The sequence below is a fragment of the Phyllopteryx taeniolatus genome, chromosome 2 (assembly GCF_024500385.1).
Source record: "Phyllopteryx taeniolatus isolate TA_2022b chromosome 2, UOR_Ptae_1.2, whole genome shotgun sequence".
NCBI lineage: Eukaryota > Metazoa > Chordata > Actinopteri > Syngnathiformes > Syngnathidae > Phyllopteryx > Phyllopteryx taeniolatus.
The window spans coordinates 24,274,085-24,288,587 of NC_084503.1; positions in this window are offsets into that span (position 1 = coordinate 24,274,085).

Here is a 14,503-nt window from a genome sequence, read left to right on the forward strand (position 1 = left end):
GAACATGATTTGGGGATGGTGTTGTGTTGATGTTGGTGGCAAAAGTATATGATGGTAATCTGAACTGCGGTCAGTCAGCATACAGTCGAGGTCCGGTGGCAAGGCTGCTGTTGGCTCTGGCCGCCACAGCACCGGCGACCAAGACCAACTTCAAAATAAAAGGCTGCAACTAGACTGTTCTGTTTGTCCAGTTGCGATCGATTAAATTCCCTGAGAATAATTTTGACCTGGATGAATGAGAATATTCACAGGCAAAAGCCTAACAAAGCATTGCTGTCCAATGATGGGGCTTTGATTTTGAAGTTGGCCTCCGCGGGGCGCTGGTGACATCCAGCATGTTGTCGTTGTGGTTTTTTTTGTTTTTTTTGTTTTTTTTGTTTTTTTTGTTTTTTTTGTTTGTTTTTTTTGTTTTTTGTTTTGTTTTTGTTTTTTAATGCTGTGCTGCTTAATATGAACAATCTTGTTGCGGTTGGCTTGACTTCGACTTTTTGACTGGAGGCATAGTTTAATTACATGATGGTTTGAACTCAAATTTGCTAGAATATTGTCCAAACCATCATGTAATCAACCTGGATTTCTGCTCGTTATCGCAGCATACAGGGGGAGACTGATATCCTGAATTCTGGGTTTGGTCACATGACGTTGGCAAGAGCACCTGTGACGATAATTTCAGTCAACAGCACAGTGCAGTATTACCCAACATGGCCGCCTCCTGGAACAGGTGAAAACTGATGAATCTACCTGTTTAATTCTTACAATATTAATCAGAATACTGGCGTTTAGACTAGTGGGGGCACATCCAACATATTCATGCGCAAAATATTTTTCCCTTTCCCTTTGCTTTAAAGCTTTGTTTGAAACCCAAACCCTTCTTTGAAACCCAAACCCAGGCTTTAAACCCTAACCCTTGGTTTATAAACCTAACAAAGGCTTGAAACTCCAGCCATACTATAATGCTTCTCACCATTGTATTTGTACTGAGAACTGTCAAATTTGTTCCGGGCTTTGCTCCCGTATGCTAACGTTGGCCCTGGAGGCGGGACTGGTGACTGGAGGCCAATCAGATGAGACCAACACGTTTGGTTGGTGGCGCTGATTGACGGAATAAGTCGGGGTCAGGCATCCTGCCATCTTATGGTGCAGCAGGATCTGACCTTCCCCCTCTTGCTCTCCATTGACGTTCCCAACCCCCTCCCTACAAACACACACACATGCACACATATGGGATTGACAGCTCCTGGGGAAGAGGAAGGAGCTGCCGGGTGATGAGAAGGAGGTGGCGGATCCGGGGATAGGGAGGAGGACGTGTGGCCCTGCAGGCCGGAGGTCTCTCTGCCAGACACAGTGTGAGCTGCTCTGAGTGTGTGTGTGTGTGTGTGTTGCTCATCCCATCGTGTGTGTGTGTTGGTGGGGTGCAACAGTACAGTATGTATTGCTTCAAGGATGGCTGACCTCCGAAATAAATACCCGTATTTACCTTCACCAAAGAGGTGGTGTTACTGTCTTACTTGGGACATGATGTTGGCCTCGTGATGACAACCATACAATAGAAGAGTTCAAATGCAAAGCTGACAAGCACCATTTAGACAAAAATAGAGCCACGCCTACTTGCAGACTGCCTATCACGGCGTAGTCCCATGGGGCATTTCCTCACCCTTCAAAACAGTTATTATTATTATTTTTTTAAACCTGTCCTGTTCGGCTGCTACGTCAAGCAGACATACTTTATTCCTTTTATGCCAGAACAGATTTATTGTGCAACAGTGGAGTTTTTTTTAATACTGCCACTGTAGTTCTGTATTATCTCCTCACTAGGGTCGTGGCCATGCTGGAGCCTATCCCAGTCTACTCTGGATGAGAGGGGGGTACACCCTGAACTGGTCGTCAGCCCATTGCAGGGCACACATAGACAAATAGCCATTTGCACTCACATTCACACCTGCAGGCAATTGAGAGTCTTCTCTAGGCAGGACACTAGGTGGAAGATAAATAAACAAAGCATTATATCCATACTACAATGTCACATTGGATACAAGTTTTATACGGGACAGTGATGTGATACTCTGTCGGACAGGACAGGGACAGGAGGGGAAGAGAGCAGAACAAGGGTAGCGGACCCGGCTGGGCACTGGAATGTAGTGGGAGTAGCTTATAGTAGCAGTAGTAGTAGCAGTAAATAATAAACATCTATAGAAACGAAGTGTGAGGGACATCCCAAAATGTTTGCAAGGTTATAGGAGTTATTTATAGCAATTAGGGAGTGGCCCCACACCAAGCAATTGAGTCCTAGAAGTGTGTGTCTGCGGACTTGCAAGTGAATTGACACCGTCTCGCATGCACAATAAACGTCAGCAGTGTGCTGGAATTGCTGTGCCAGCACCACCGGGGCGGAGGACCCCACCCCACCCAGCTGAGAACGGCCCAGCCAAGAGAACACCACCCATACCAAGGAATCCAGAACAGTACACCAGCCCCACCGAAGCGCCTCAAAACTGGCCACCAGGAGAACGTCAGGACCCACCTCCGTTACCCGGGCGAACCACCACCTCCGCCCACCGCCCCGCACCCAACCCTGTAAAACCACTATGTAAAACTCATCAAAAGTAAAGGTTTAGCTGCAGAAACTGCCATACGCATTTTGCTGCAGCTACTGTCATCTCCATTGAAGCTTGTGAGCATTGTTTAGGGGTGGCCGAATAGAGGGTTTAAGCGTTACTGTAAACCTCTGGAGGATCCTACCCCTTGATGTTCGTGGGACCCGAGAGGCACCAGCAGCTTTAAATACCTGTTTGCTGCTTTGTAATGGCATTTTAGCAGCTGCTTTCTTAATCCAATGTATTTGTCTTGCAGAAACCTTCCTCATTGTGCTTTTATCAGCCACAAATCTTTTAATAGTACAATGATAACGGTTAAGTGTTCTTGAAATATTTAAGGTTTTCATACCTTGTCCAAGGCATTTAACTATTTCATGCTTTTCAGCAGCCGAAAGATCCTTTTTCTTTAACACACTGATTGAAAATGGTGGTCTGCTTAATATTGTGAAACTTCCTTCTTTGGTAGTTTTTCCTTCATATGGGCTCTCCTGGCAAACTAGTTATCACACATGTCTGATTGATTTCAGTGATCCAAAGGGCCCTGAAACACAATACCCTCCATGGGTTTAACTGAAAACCAAAAATGTAATCTTTATGGCATTTAAATACAATTTTCATCATAATTTGGAACGCGGTGTATAACACGTGGCCATGGAAAAATAACCTTGCGTGATGAGGCACATGCTGCTGCACCAAGGTATTGCTGTTTCTGTCAAAAGTGGAGGTAGATAGTGAGTGCAGAGAGTGTAGTCGGGGACACTGCGGACACAATGCTTCTCCTGCTAATGCATGTGCACACTCACTGGAGATGGAGGCACTCACCACACCATTGGCCACAAGTGAAATACAGTATAAAACATTTAGGTGCTTGATTTAATGTGTTGAATCAATAACAAAACAAGAAAAACACACACGCGCACACACACACACACACACACACAAGTTGCACTTACTCATACAAGTCGCACACTTGCATTCCTAATAAGTAGTGGGACTCTTGAGAGATTTAAGTGACTTTTTTGCCTACATGCTGAAAAGCTCTTTTTAAATTATTGGCCCATAAGTGCTGCTGGGCAGAAGTGCGACATTTTAAAATATTTTTTAAAAAGGTGTTTATTAAAATGTATTTCTGTATTGATTTTTGTGACTAAATCAGTGCCATATTAATTTATTTTTAATAGTAATAATAATTGTGGAAATATGTAGGTAGAATATAGGTGCATGAATGAGAGTGGTGGTGGGGGAAGAGTGAGGCTCCAGGGAGAAGAGATAGCAAGGGTGGAGGACTTTAAATACTTGGGGTCAACCGTCCAGAGCAATGGTGAGTGTGGTCAGGAAGTGAAGAAACGGGTCCAAGCAGGTTGGAACGGCTGGAGGAAGGTGTCAGGTGTGTTATGTGACAGAAGAGTCTCTGCTAGGATGAAGAGCAAAGTTTATAAAACAGTGGTGAGGCCAGCGATGATGTACGGATTAGAGACAGTGGCGCTGAAGAGATAACAGGAAGCAAAGCTAAAGGTGGCGGAAATGAAGATGTTGAGGTTCGCTCTCGGAGAGACCAGGTTGGATAAAATTAGAAATGAGCTCATCAGAGGGACAGCCAAGGTTAGATGTTTTGGAGACAAAGTTAGAGAGAGCAGACTTTGATGGTTTGGACACGTCCAGAGGAGAAATAGTGAGTATATTGGTAGAAGGATGATGAAGATGGAGCTGCCAGGCAAGAGAGCGAGAGGAAGACCAAAGAGAAGGTTGATGGATGTCGTGAGGAAGACACGAGGGCAGTTGGTGTAACCAGTCGTCCTCCGTGCCGCAGTTTCAAGACAATGTTACCAAATACTAATGAAATGTATTGTATGTGCGGCACGGTGGACGACTGGTTAGAGCGTCTGCCTCACAGTTCTGAGGTCCGGGGTTCAATCCCCGGCCCCGCCTGTGTGGAGTTTGCATGTTCTCCCTGTGCCTGTGTGGGTTTTCTCCGGGCACTCCGGTTTCCTCCCACATCCCAAAAACATGCATTAATTGGAGACTCTAAATTGCCCGTAGGTGTGAATGTAAGTGCGAATGGTTGTTTGTTTGTATGTGCCCTGCGATTGGCTGGCAACCAGTTCAGGGTGTACCCTGTCTCCTGCCCGATGATAGCTGGGATAGGCTCCAGCACGCCCGCAACCCTAGTGAGGAGAAGCGGCTCAGAAAATGGATGGATATATATGTGTGTGTGTGTGTGTGCGTGTATGTAAACTTGTGGTTTCAACTGTATATGCCTTCATTTATCTACATTATTATCAATTGTTTTAACTGAACCCAAAGTAAAACATAATAAATACAATACTAATAATTATAAAAGCTGAATAATAGTCACCAATAATTTAATTAAATAATTAATTATTTTAGTATATTCAGTAAAAATTGTGTTTGGAAAAATATTTGATTAAAATTAACCAAATTTTCATCAAAATTGTGAGACAATGTCATTATCAGGTATCGGTACTCGGTGTCGGCGTGTACTCAAATGTAAGTACTTGTATTGTAACTTAGTCTGAAAAAAATGGTATCGATGCATTCCTAGTTTATACAATATGTATTTGATGGGATAATGGTCATGGGTTAGGCTTAGCCACTTGCATTGTGATGAGGAGAGGAGAAAATCTCAGTAGTAAAAAGAAACCATGTCAATGTTTGTGTCTAGCTTAATGTAAATAAACCGTGGCTTCCTTCGCCCCTCTGTAGTCTTATGGAAATGGATTATATCGAGTTCGCTTAATTTTCCTCGCTTAGCAACTAGCCGAGCAAGAAACGGCTATCAAGACAGAACCCTTCGAGGTTTTCTTTGTAACAAGAACCACAGAAATGGGTTTGGGTTTGTGCCCCCACCGGTTGCCTTCCCTGCATGGATGGATGTCAGCCGAGGGCTTCAGATGGCCGGGAATGCTGGCATCGCAGCGGCCGTCATGTCAGCCCCTCCTCTCGCCGTCTGTTAGCCAAGCCTGTGGCAGAGCCTGTTGCCTTTATTTTTCTGCTTCTCTCTAAACATGCTTCGTGCTGGCGGTGTTGTGAGGGCGACACGGCTGCAGGCGTTCTTTTTCTTAAATAGGGATTAGTACAACTCAAGCGAATATGAGCAACTGCATATTGAGCTATGAAACTTCTGCCTTTACTGAGATTATATTGCTCCATTTGACTGACCCTGTCTAAGAAAGCTTCAGTATTAAGTTTATTATTGTGGTGATTGTCTAAAGCAGCATCACACTGTATGTGAGGCTCTCATTGTAGGTAAGGTTAGCAAAATATTAGAAAGACTTTTAACATAAATTAAATTAAGGTCTATATAGTTCTTCAGTTTAACACATTTTAGAAGAATTTTCAAATACATTATAGGGTGGGACAAAAGTAGGGTTACACTTGTTTCACGTTTTAGATCTATGCATATCATTAAAACATACCCTTCCATCAAAATCCCTTTTAAGCATTAAATAGGTCAAAATGAGCCTGTGACCTGGTTTAAGTTTGGCATTGATGCGGTTTTTCAATTGAATGCAAAAGACGATAAACGCATAAGGCTTGCAAAACAACCAGATCAGATTTCCATGTGTTTGTGACATAGAATGTTAAGTCATTATTCAAGTACCTGCCCACTTCGTGGTTGCTACACACCCACTCATCTCAGGAAAAATGGCTGAGTGGCAACGCGGTTGCGTCTTGTGCAAAGCTTAAACTTCGTGTCACCTGCCAAACAAACTCAGAGGAGTTGAGGAATAAATGGCTTTCATTTATTTGGGGAGAAATTCCTTGGCATTTTTCAACCAGAATTGTGCTATGTTCTGGCCCATTTTGAGGAGAATGACTTTGTAAAATAAGCTTTCACACACTGCTGGAAGTGCATTTCTGGGTTTGGCGCGGACGAGCTAGCTTGTTGGGCAGCTGCCACCAAGCCATGCAAATAAAGTATATAAAAGCATACGTCTTGTGGTTTTCAACATGTTGAATGCAACTGCGGTCACTGTCGCCAAAATGTACGCAACAGATGAACTCCGCGAGCCAGTTACATTGTAGTGATTGTATGGGATCCGTTTTTACAATATCCTCCTCTCTTCTACTTCACCCACATGACACGTCCCCTCGTCTTTTGGTTTGAGAGTAGTGGGCGAACAATCCAACACTTTGTGAATTTGGCTACACAAAGATAGTTAGATTGCACCACATCAAATGAAATGAACGCGAGGTCGCTATGAATGTATGGCCTGGTCGCCGAGATAGCGTCATTCGCCAATGAGCAAAGCTGTTTTCCATATTTACATTGAGAAGATGAGTGATTCAATCAAAGCAAAGCTTATTTACAAGTTGCATATTAATGAGAAATCCGTCTGTCTCTACTGCCAGGCGTAAAAGGCCAACAAGAATAGCTTGAAAAGGGACTCTCTGGGCATTTTCACCCAAAATTATCTCGCAAACCTGATAGAAGGACATCAAAGATTATCAAAAATAATTCCAAAAAATTTGAGGGAAGGGGACCTTTAGACTATAAATGTCAAATATGCATTCTAAGCCTTTAACGGTGAGGATTGGTGGTGAATAAATTGTGTGTGTGTGTGTGTGTGTGTGTGTGTGTGTGTGTAAGTGTGTGTGTAGGTGTGTGTGTGTGTTTACATCTAATTATAATCAACTGCTGGGAGGTCTAGATAATTATCCAAACCACAATTCTAAACCTGTATTACGAATTAATTAATATTTTAATAAGAAGAAATTATAATATCCATAAGAAGAAATGATAATATAATGACTGAATAATAATCGCAATGAGAAAGATTATTTGAAAAAATACATAAAAATTTTTGGGAAAGAAATTTAATTTAAAAATATAGCTACAACCTTTGTGGAATGAATATACTATGATCAGAAACATCAAGCTTTTTTTTGAAGAAAATATTTTCAAAACTAATTTGCGTCTTCTGAAAGTGCAAAAATAGGAGTGCTCTGATCAAAAATATGGTGAGAATGAGAAATTAAAAACATTGCAATACAAAATGCTTTGAGAAAAAAAGATGGATGGATGGATGGAATGAAAACGAGCCTTGGACTTTCCCCTTAATGATAGATATGATAGACATGCCCGCCCAATTTCAGGCTGATAGGTGAAATTGATGTCTGGGGCTACATTTTCCGAACTTTTCAGGGGTTGCGACTGAGTGGGTTTTGGGTTTGGGGTTGTGCCCACATCTAAAACACATTTTCACTAGGATACACCTCCTTGCATAAAGGGTGACCATGGATGGAAAAAGCTCCTTAGCGTGATAAAAGCTATAAGTCGAGCCTTGCTCACCTGTGGCGACATTTAGCATTATATGCTAATTGGTGCGAGAGCGACTGCTCAGCCAAATGCCATAAAGCAGTTCTACGACTCTTCATGGCTCACAATGCAGCACAAACATGAACGTGAAATGGGAGGCTTTATAGCTTCAGTTGAACTGTCATTCTGTCAATTCAACTCAACTCACTTCACAACAAGCAACTGTTTGGCAGATAGGAAGAATTCTTCAAAAAGAGGATTCAAGCAGTTTAATGCCCCTGCCAGTTGAAGTTTACCGTCAAACAAAACAGAAACTAAAAATATCCATCCATCCATTCATTTTCTGAGCCGCTTCTCCTCACTAGGGTCGCGGGCGTGCTGGAGCCTATCCCAGCCATCATCGGGCAGGAGGCGGGGTACACCCTGAACTGGTTGCCAGCCAATCGCAGGCCACACATAAACAAACAACCATTTGCACTCACATTCACACCTACGGGAAATTTAGAGTTGTCAATGAACCTAGCATGCATGTTTTTGGGATGTGGGAGGAATCCGGAGTACCCGGAGAAAACCCACCCAGGCACGTGGAGAACATGGAAACTCCACACAGTCCTAAGAACTGTGAAGCAGATGTGCGAAGCAGTCATCCACTGTTCCGCCCTTTTTTGCACAAGGAAAAGATTTGTCAAATTTGTAGCTAAATCCAAAAATGTTACATCAAAATCTCAAATCTAAATGCTAAATATATATTTAAATGTTAAATATATCATATCTAAATCCATCCATCCATTTTCTGAGCCGCTTCTCCTCACTAGGGTCGCGGGCGTGCTGGAGCCTATCCCAGCTGTCATCGGGCAGGAGGCGGGGTACACCCTGCACTGGTTGCCAGCCAATCGCAGGGCACATCGAAACAAACAACCATTCGCACTCACAGTCATGCCTACGGGCAATTTAGAGTCTCCAATTAAGGCATGTTTTTGGGATGTGGGAGGAAACCGGAGTGCCCGGAGAAAACCCACGCAGGCACGGGGAGAACATGCAAACTCCACACAGGCGGGGACGGGGATTGAACCCCGCACCTCAGAACTGTGAGGCTGATATATATATATATATATATATATATATATATAAATATATATATAAATCTTAAATGTAAATTTAAATATAAATCTTAAAACGAAATGTTAAATCTTACAATCTGTACAATCTTACATTTAAATATAAATATTAAAACTAAATGTTAAATATATATTTTCTAAAATATAAATGTTAAATGTAAATGTTTCAGGTCAAATTAAATATTAAGACAATATGCAAATCTGCACAGCCAAGAAACGGAAGCCCCAAAATAAAAGCTGTGTGTTTGTGGTTTTAAAAACGTATACAAAACATCTCGATGCAGGGAAATGGACCCTTGAACATAGATGATCACGACCTGAAATAACAAACCAGTCAATGAAACTTTGAAGAGTACTTTTAGTGCTTAGTGTCACTTTTATGAAGAAGTGCCACTCTGCAATGGGTTATGGGTGGGTGCAGCTGGAAGATGGAAATCTTCTCTGGCTGGAACCTCAGCCTCCTTTCTCAAGCAAGGAAGCTAGCAAGCTAACACAGCCACAGGGGGGGGGTTGAAAAAAAGAAGCACAGCAACAGCAACAGTTCTTGCCACTGTTTTTCCAGCTCCCCCTCCAGGGTTGACATCTGCTCTCTTGCGGCCGGCGAGCAAGCACTCTGAGGTGGTCAGGCCAACGGGAAGCACCGGTCTCTGGCTGGTTCTCTTTCCTTCCCCCCGCTTCCCCGGCTCCCGCCCCGCGACTTCCATGCGACACTTCTTCAGAAAAGTGAAACGAATCACTCAAAGTACTCATCAAATAAGGTTTCCATAAGTGTTTTGTTATCTCAGGGAGTGATAACATATTTCCAAGGCTCAATTTCCCTGTGTAAGATCCTTTTCATTTTATTATTATTATTTTTTTATGTTGTTATTTGAACCTACAAACACACAGCTTCTATTTTGGTACTTCCATTTTTATGGCAGTGTGGATTTGCATATTAACTATATATTTAGTTTGAGTCGAAACATTTACATTTAGCATTTAACATTTATATTTAATTTTTATATTTAGATTTAGATTGAATGTTTTAATATATATTAAACATTTAGTTTCAATATTTATATTTAAATTTAACATTTATATTTATGCCTGGATGAGACTGCAGAGTTTTATCCCCGATATTGCCCACCGCGTTGACCGGTGACACGTTTTCTGGTTCTGCCTCACCGACTGTGTTTGATTTAACGAGATAAAGCCCGGTGATCGTAATAGATGGGATGCGGTGCTATCTGAATACGTCGTGTCGTGTTGCTGCTGTCTGACATCGTGCAATCGTGAAAGACCAAATTTGTCTTGTAGTCTGATCCAGGAATTGGATATAGATTTGACAGTTATATATATATTTAACATTTAGATATATATTTCACATTTAAATATATATATTTAACATTCAGATTTGAGATTTAGGTGCAACATTTAATATTTGAATTTAACTGTTAAGTTGGCCAATATTGTTCTAAATTCACACCAGTTTATTTAAACACGTTTTTTGAAGCTAAATGTGACAAAATGTTGCTGTTATTTTTGGCGTGAGCAGCTTGACAAACGGCATCACATAGTCGGGGAAAGCTTCCACTGGCAGCTTTAATAACAGGTGGGCATCCAATTACATCGTTCGCGAGATGGTATGCTCAAAACATTATGAAATCATCATTCCGTCCTTACTATCTACCTCGAGAATTTACACAATTGATTGTGCTTCTTCTACATTCCTGGCACGGCCAGCTCTAATTCATCTCAAAGGTGTTCTATCAGGTTGAGGGCAGGACTCTGTGCAGGCCAGTCAAGTTCATCCACACCAAACTCATCCATGTCTTTATGGAACTTGCTTTGTGCATTTTGTGCTTTTTCATTTGCTGCAATTCCTGATGCTGACCTTTCCATTCATCAAGGATGCCCTGCAAAATCATAGTTCTGTTTTGTGACATTGTAGATCTGCCATCAGCCTCAATTGCTGGAATCTTCCAAATAACTCCTCAAGTTGCACAGTTGAGTCATGCAGCATGCTGTCACCTTGGAATCGGTAATGTTCTCCTCACTTCTAAGCTTGTCAAGGAAGAGTGTTTTCAGGATAACAACAGGTGTGACGTCACGACAGACAGGCAGCATCCGCTGTAAGCCGTGTGGCAATACTGACATCTACTGACTGTCACGTGAACACGAACTTAATTGAGGCAGCGGTGTTAAGTAATAAAGTACAAAATCCTTAAATAGAAATTATGTGTATCTCAAGTAGAAATGTATCCATACATTACTGGAGTGTTTGTTCTTCAGCCTACTTTTTATTTCTACTGCATTTTTACTTCTTACACACACAAAACACGCTTTACTCTTCATCTTCACAGATCTGAATTCCGTGGAGCAGCACTTAGCTCAAATGATGCAGCAGGTGTGTTTAACACCATAATAAAAGAATGGGATTCAACATTTGTAGTGTTAGTATGTAGATGTTTTTATTATTATTATTATCATCATTTAGTTACATTTCACAAAACTGTCTGTCTCATTGCACACACAAGTGGTGCACTAAGGAATGTCAAACCCTCACCCACAAAATGTCGGCGCCCGTGAAGCCTCAAACTAGCAATCTAAAATCAAGACCAAACCGTACAGAAATATAATCTATACTGTAAATTAAGGTTTGGCGATATGGCCTTCAATTATTTTATGACATCATGCCCGGCAGGTGCCAAGTTTTAATAAGTAAATAAATAAATGGAAAGGAAAGTAAGCACATCTGCCTCAGAGTTCTGAGGACCCGGATTCAAATACGGCCTCGCCTGTGTTGAGTTTGCATGTTCTCCCCGTCCCTGCGTGGTTTTTTATTCCGTTTTCCAAAAACATGCATGCTAGGTTAATTGAAGACTCCAAATTGCCCATGGGTGTGAGGGTGTCTATGTGTGCCCTACGATTGTCTGGCGACCAGTCCAGGGTGTACCTCGCCTCTTGCCCGAATTTAGCTGGGCTAGGCATCAGCACACTCGCGACCCTAGTGAGGATAAGCAGTACAGAAAATGGATGGATGGGTGGATGGATAAATCATATCAGGATAGAGTGATTTTGATTGTAACTGGATGAGAAGTATAAACATATATATATATATATATATATATATATATATATATATATATATTGGTACACCATTCCTACACCTGGTTTGTACGCATCCATCGCACCGGCGCATGACACAAATCAAGTAACATTTCATAGACAAATCGTCACACTACAACCCCAATTCCAATGAAGTTGGGACGTGTTAAACATAAATAAAAACAGAATACAATGATTTGCAAATCATGTTCAACCTATATTTAATTGAATACACAACATAGACAAGATATTTAATGTTCAAACTGATGAACTTGATTGTTTTAGCAAATAATCATTAACTTAGAATTTTATGGCTGCAACATCAGAATCAGAATCAGAATCATCTTTATTTGCCAAGTATGTCCAAAACACACAAGGAATTTGTCTCCGGTAGTTGGAGCCGCTCTAGTACAACAGACAGTCAATTTACAGAACACTTTGGAGACATAAAGACATTGACAAAAAACAAATGTGCAAAAAGATGCAGAGTCCTCTAGCACTTAGAGCAGTTCGAATGACTAATATTGCAATAGTCCGGCGCAATGACCATTTTGCAAAGGGCGCTGAGACTTCAAGGAGTGTATGCGGTTTAAAGTGACGAGTAGTGCGATAATCTGGGACAATGTTGGTTGTGCTAAAGTTACAGATACTCCTCAATCAGTGTGCAAATGGAGCAGATGCTACTCTGGCATGAGTGGCCAGTATATGCAAATAGTGCAGCATGGTGAGACAACTACAGCGACTGCACGAGTAATACATAATTGGCCCCACAGAAATGTGACAACGAACTCAAGTCAAAAAATTGCCAGCTTGTTGTAATGGAATTATAGGTTAGGTGTTTAAGAAGTTGATCGCAAGAGGGAAGAAGCTGTTGGAATGTCTACTAGTTCTAGTTTGCATTGATCGGTAGCGCCTACTTGAGGGAAGGAGCTGGAAGAGCTGGTGACCGGGGTGCAGAGGGTCCGAGAGGATTTTGCACGCCCTTGTCTTAGTTCTGGCAGCGTGCAAGTCCTCAAGGGTGGGTAGGGGGGTATCGACAATCCTTTCAGCAGTTTTGATTGATTGCAGTCGGAGTTTGTCCTTTATTCATCATCAAGCAAGAATGGGAAAGAATTCCACCTACAAAGCTTCAACAATTAGTGTCCTCAGTTCCCAAACGTTTATTGAATGTTGTTAAAAGAAAAGGTTATGTAACACAGTGGTAAACATGACCCTGTCCCAGCTTTTTTTGGAACATGTGCAGCCATAAAATTCTAAGTTAATGATTATTTGCTAAAAACAATAAAGTTTATCAGTTTGAACATTAAATATCTTGCCTTTGTAGTGTATTCAATTAAATATAATTTGCAAATCATTGTATTCTGTTTTTATTGATGTTTAACGTCCCAACTTCATTGGAATTGGCGTTGTAGAACATACAAGTATATCTCAAAAGATTAGAATATGGTAGAAACGTTCATTTTAGTACTCATAAATTACAGTATATCGATTCATTAAACATTTGGGAAAATACTTTTCAAAGGGCAAATTCCTGCCTAATTTCAACATTAAAAACCATTTCCATTGCTTCTTGATGACTTATTACATATTCTAATTTCTAGAGATTGTCACCTTCCCTCAGGGAGGCGCTACCGATCAATGCAAACTAGAACAAATATTCCAACAGCTTCTTCCCTCTTGCGATCAACTTCTTAAACACCTAACCTACAATTCCATTACAACATGCTGGCAATTTTTTGACTTGAGTTCATTGTCACATTTTTGTGGGGCCAATTATACATTACTCGTGCACTCACTGTAGTTGTCTCGCCATGCTGCACTATTTGCATATACTGGCCACTCATGCCAGAGTAGCATCTGCTCCATTTGCACACTGATTGAGGAGTATCTGCAACATTTGCACAACCAACATTGTCCCAGATTATCGCACTACTCGTCACTTTAAACCGCATACACTCCTTGAAGTCTCGGCGCCCTTTGCACAATGGTCATTACACCGGACTATTGCAATATTAGTCATTCGAACTGCTCCAAGTGCTAGAGGACTCTGCATCTTTTTGCACAATTGTCAACAAAAAAAAAAGAATGTACCGGCATTACCAGATAACTAGCAACCCTTTACTGCTCAGTGACTGTTTTTTTTGTCAATGTCTTTCTGTCTCCAAAGTGTTCTCTGTCAATTGACTGTCTGTTGTCGTACTAGAGCGGCTCCAACTACCGGAGACAAATTCCTTGTGTTTTTGGACATACATGGCAAATAAAGATGATTCTGATTCTGATATACACATATACATATTTCTAATTATTTGTAATAAATGTATATTTACATTAAATGTAAAAAAATTAAGATTTGTATGTATGCACTTTTTATTAACTAGTAATTTAAATTGATAAAACATTTAGTTTTAATATTTAAAATAATG